The sequence below is a fragment of the Eriocheir sinensis genome, chromosome 22 (genome assembly GCF_024679095.1).
Source record: "Eriocheir sinensis breed Jianghai 21 chromosome 22, ASM2467909v1, whole genome shotgun sequence".
Taxonomy (NCBI): Eukaryota; Metazoa; Arthropoda; class Malacostraca; order Decapoda; family Varunidae; genus Eriocheir; species Eriocheir sinensis.
In genome coordinates this window covers 13,527,932-13,533,277 of record NC_066530.1, presented here as the reverse complement: position 1 = coordinate 13,533,277, position 5,346 = coordinate 13,527,932, and the positions used below count along the sequence as shown (strand labels likewise).

Below are 5,346 nucleotides of genomic sequence, written 5' to 3'. Positions count from 1 at the left end.
GGGAAGGGATGTGAAGGGAACGGAAGGGAAGGGTAAAGATGGGTAGTGAAAGGAAGGGAAGGGATAGAAAGGGAAGGATATTAACGAAGAGGAAAGGAAAGGGAAGAGATAAGAAAGGAAGGGAAGGAAGTGAATGAAAAAGGAAAGAAAAAGGAGATAGATTGGAAAGGAAGGAAAGGGAAGAAGAGGAAATGTAGTGTAGAGAAAGGAAGGGAAGGAAGTGAAGGAAAAGGAAAGAAAAAAAAGGAAGAGGTAGGAAAGGAACGAAAGGGAAGAGAAGTGAAGGGAAGGAATAGGAAAGGGAATAGCAATTAATAAATGAAAAAGAAAGAAAAGTGAAAAGAGAGGAAAGGAGGGGGAGAGAAATGAAGGGTAATTAAAAGCAAGGAAGCGAAAAGGAAGGCAGGGAAGGGAAAGAAAAAGAGGAAGAGGTAGAAAAGGAACGAAAGGGAAGAGAAATGAAGAGAATGAATAGAAGAGGAAGGGCAATTAATAAATGAAAAAGAAAGAAAAGTGAAAAGAGAGGAAAGGAGGGGGAGAGAAATGAAAGGTAATTAAAAGCAAGGAAGCGAAAAGGAAGGCAGGGAAAGGAAAGAAAAAGAGGAAGAGGTAGAAAAGGAACGAAAGGGAAGAGAAATGAAGAGAATGAATAGAAGAGGAAGGGCAATTAATAAATGAAAAAGAAAGAAAAGTGAAAAGAGAGGAAAGGAGGGGGAAAGAAATGAAGGGTAATTAAAAGCAAGGAAGCGAAAAGGAAGGCAGGGAAGGGAAAGCTGTTTAGGAAGAGAAAGGGGAAGGAAAATTTAATAAAGGGAAGGAAGGGGTGGTTAAATTTCAAGGGGATGAGAATGAAACGATATTACGAAATGAAAGGAGAAAATATGACACCAAAAAAGGAGAATATTAAAAGAAAAGAAAAAAAATGAAAACTAAAAAGAAAAAAAAATATACCCTATAGCACACAAACACACACACACACACACACACACACACACACACACACAGAGGCAGGCAACAATAACAAATGAGGTATACAGTCTCTGATGCAGTCTGGCAACAGCTTTAAGTTTGAAGGGGAAGGGCTGAAAGGGAAGGGAAGGGAAGGGAAGGCAAGGGAAGGGAAGGGAAGGGAAGGCAAGGAGGGAAGGCAAGGGAAGGGAAGGTAAGGCAAGGGAAAGGTTGGAAGGGAAGGATTGGATAAAGGAGGGATGGGAAGGGAAGGGAGGGGAAGGGAAGAAAGGGGAAGAGTTAGAAGGGAAGGGTTGGAAAAAGGAGATACGGGAAGAGAAGGGAGGGAAAGGTTAGAAGGGAAGGAAAGGATTGAAAGGAAAGGGAAGGGAAGGGAGGGAAGGGGAAGCTATGGAAGGGAAGGGTTGGAAGGGAAGGAAAGGGAGGGGAAGGGTTAGAAGGGAAGGGAAGGGAAAGGAAGGGGAGGGAAGGGACGGTGAAGGAAAGGGGAGGGAAGGGAGGGAAGGGGAAGGATTGGAAGGGAAGGGGAAGGAAAGGGAAGGGAATGAAAGGATTGAAAGGAGAGGGAAGGGAAGGGAAGGGTGAGAAAGGAAGGGGTTGGAAGGGAAGGGTTGGAAAGGAAGGGAAAGGAAAGGAAGGAAAGGAAGGGAAGGAAAGGTGGATGGGAGGAGTAGGGAAGGGAGGATGGAAAAGAAGCGTGTGGGAAAGGAATGAAAGAGAAAAGGAAAGGAATGCAAAGAAAAATAATTGAAAGGAAAATAGACGTAGAAAGTGGGAATTCATTTGGCAATGCAAACACAAAGGACAAATGAAGTATAGGGAAAGGAAGGAAAGGAGAGACATGGGACAGAAGGTGAAACGAGGCGGAACGAACAGGAAAGAGAAGGAAAGAAAATGGACTAGAAAATAAAGCAAAAAAAAGAAAAGACAAAAAAAAAGAAAGAATGGAAGGAAAGGAAAGCGCTGCATAATATCAGTAAGATGAGTTTAGACACAAAATCAGAAGGTAAAGGTAAAGTTAGACACATACACTATAGCTACGCATGACCTCAGTGCTCATCTCCGTCTCATTAGCCCCTTTAAAATCTTCAGTGAGCAAGAACCCATTACCCCGGGGCACAAGGCAAGCGTGATTTACATAGATTTACATAGAAAATCAGACCACACAGACCCCATGGTCCAGACTTGGTGGTCTGTCCTTAAACCTAAGTGATTTTACATTAATCAGAAGACTCCAAAACGTTGCATTTCTACTCTAGTTGATATTAAGTTGAAGGAAGTGACGGTCGAGCTTATTTTTGAAGGAGTCAATCGTGTTACACTGGACCACTGATGGTGGAAGCTTATTCCATTCTCGCACTACAACGTTGGTGAAGAAAAATTTGGTGCAGTCTGAATTTACTTGTCTACATCTGAGTTTTACGCCATTGTTCCTCGTGCGCAAAGTGTCATCGATCATAAACAATGTTGATCTGTCTACATTCGTGAAACCATTAAGTATTTTAAAACATTCGATCAGTTTTCCTCGGAGGCGACGTTTCTCAAGAGAGAACATGTTAAGGGTAGAAAGCCTTTCTTCGTAGGATTTGTTGCGCAAGGAAGGGATAATTTTCGTTGCCCGACGCTGAACACCTTCTAATTTAGCAATATCCTTTGCATGGTGGGGAGACCAAAACTGTACCGCATATTCCAAGTGGGGTCTGACTAAACTGTTGTAGAGCGGGAGTATTACATCTTTATTCTTAAATAAAAAGTTTCTTTTAATGAAGCCCAACATTCTGTTCGCTTTATTTGCATCCGGGTTACCACAGTTTCCCTTCCCCAGGTCTCCCCAGGTACCCATTTACCGACCAGCCCGAGAGGAAGGATGACGTAGGAGATAGGAGAGTAAAGGAAAAGAATAACATAGAAATAAAGTAAAGAAAGAAGTAGAAATAAGGAATGTCACTCTATTCTACCGTAGCTAAATTTGATCCGCTTAAAGAAAATGAGACGCTCTGAAGTTAACTAAGGAGAGAAGGAACGAAGAAATAAAAGAGAGAGAGAGAGAGAGAGAGAGAGAGAGAGAGAGAGAGAGAGAGAGAGAGAGAGAGAGAGAGAGAGAAGATGAGATGTTATACTAGAAAGGGAGATGACACCATGATAATTACAAGAAGAGGAGGAGGAGAAGGAGGAGGAGGAGAAGTAAGCAGAATATAGAAGAAAAAAAGGAAGAAGAAGAAGAAGGAAGATGAGAAAGACGACGAAGAAAAAGATAAGTAGGAGAAAAACAGGAGATAAAAGAGAGGAAAAAATAGGAGGAGAACGTGAGATACAAAAAGAGGAAGAAGGAAAAAGACGAGACAGGAAAAAAAGAGGAAGGAGGAGGAGGAGGAAGAAGAAAACAAGAGGAGAAAGAAGAAGAAGAGGAAGAAGAGGAGGAGGAGGAGGAGGATGTGACATAAAAAAAAAGAAGGGAGGAAAAAGACGAGACAGGAAAAAAAGAAGGAAGGAGGAGGAAGGAAAAAATAGAAGGAGGAAGAGAGAGAACAGAAGGAGGAGGAGGAGGAGGAGGAGGTAAATCTAATTATGGAGAAACTGCCATGACAAAAGAAAATAAAAAGAAAATAAAAGAAAAAAAGATGAAAGGAGAAAAGAAAAAGTTTGGCTCCTTTCCTCTCTCTCTCTCTGAACCCCAATCACGTAATTTTCTCTTATTGAAGTTTAATGATGGATCTATATCTCCTCTCTCTTCTGCACCTGCCTTATCATCTCTCCATCCCTCAATCTCTCTCTCTCTCTTATTATTATTATTATTATTATTATTATTATTATTATTATTATTATTATTATTAACCTTGTGTATTTTTTTCCCTTTTTCATGCCTTGCTATGGGATAAAATCGAAACCACCACCACCACCACCACTACTACTACTACTACTACTACTACTACTACTACTACTGCTACTACTACCACTACAACAGATGACAAGGAGGTGAGTACGATGAATCTTGTATAATGTATGAGGATAACTTAGTAGTTTTCATTCACTATATTCTTTAAAGACTTTGTGTGTGTGTGTGTGTGTGTGTGTGTGTGTGTGTGTGTGTGTGACCCTTATTACGTACACAGTTCACACACACGTTCGCACACACGCCCTCCATCCATGAACTCTCTCTCTCTCTCTCACTCACCCACTGCCTCACCCCCACAAAGAGAGAGAGAGAGAGAGAGAGAGAGAGAGAGAGAGAGAGAGAGAGAGAGAGAGAGAGAGAGAGAGAGAGAGAGAGAGAGAGTGAGAGAGAGAGAGAGAGAGAGAGAGAGAGAGAGAGAGAGAGAATTTGGGTTTAGAGAGAGAGAGAGAGAGAGAGAGAGAGAGAGAGAGAGAGAGACCCCCTCTCTCTCTCTCTCTCTCTCTCTCTCTCTCTCTCCAACCCAAGCGAGGGGTCGGAGGGGAGGAAGCAAGCCAGTGTGCTGAGAGACGTGGTGGGAGGAGGACGTGCGTGTCTCTCCTCTCCTGTTTATCACTGAATATTAGGAACAGAGTGAGAGAGAGAAAGAGAGAAAGCGAAAACTGAGATAAGAGAGAGAAATAAAGTGCGATAAAGAAAGAGAGAGAGAGGTAGTGGTTTATCGTGTAACTATTGATTGGAAAACATATTGATTGATTGATTTTTTAAAGGGAAAGAAATATGTGATTTATTTTTCATTCTTCGTGTGAGTGTGTGTGTGTGTGTGTGTGTGTGTGTGTGTGTGTGTGTGTGTGTGTGTGTGTGTGTGTGTGTGTGTGTGTGTGTGTGTGTTTCGCCAATCGATTAGTGTATGACGAGAGAGAGAGAGAGAGAGAGAGAGAGAGAGAGAGAGAGAGAGAGAGAGAGAGAGAGAGAGAGAGAGAGAGAGAGAGAGAGAGAGAGAGAGAGTCATGGAGCACAGCAGACAAACACAATCTCTTCAACCGTGACTTTCTTCCTCTTCTATTTTTTCTCTTTGCTTTTTATTCTCTTTTATTTCTTTGTTTTTCTCTCCGTTTTCCTTCTATGTTTTTCCGTCCTTTATTGCTTTTGCCTTTTAGTTCCCTTTCTCCCCTTTCCTCCCTTTTCTTTTTCCTCTTTTCCTTAATTTTCCTTCTCCATTTTCCTTTCTTCTCCTTTTCTGCCATTTTCCTCTTTTCTTTTCTTTCTTTCTCCCCTTTTTAATTTTTTTTCATCTTTGTTTCCCTCTTATTTTTTTCTTCTCCTCTTCTCTTCTCTTCTCTTCTCTTCCATTCTTTCTCTTCCTTTGTTCTTTATTATATACTCCCCATAAGACTCTCTCTCTCTCTCTCTCTCGTTGTAATGGAAAATAAATCTAATAAACAACAAATTAAACAGGAAAGTACAAAGGAAATAAAAATAAG

At 41.4% G+C, this 5,346-nt stretch overlaps 1 protein-coding gene across 6 annotated transcripts in view; it reads left to right on the top strand.

The window, feature by feature from the left end:
* Nucleotides 1–4,418: 4,418 nt before the first annotated feature.
* Nucleotides 4,419–5,346, top strand: part of LOC127002097 (septin-4-like) — a 28,213-nt gene continuing 27,285 nt past the window's right edge. For 2 of the 6 annotated variants that reach the window (XM_050867606.1, XM_050867600.1), the window contains exons 1-2: nucleotides 4,425–4,572; nucleotides 5,321–5,346. The exon at nucleotides 5,321–5,346 is cut by the window's right edge. The gene's annotated coding sequence lies outside the window, so the exon portion shown is untranslated. Of the gene's footprint in view, nucleotides 4,588–5,320 lie in introns of all 6 variants that reach the window. The other 4 variants (XM_050867601.1, XM_050867603.1, XM_050867604.1 and 1 more) reach the window with 4 other exon arrangements.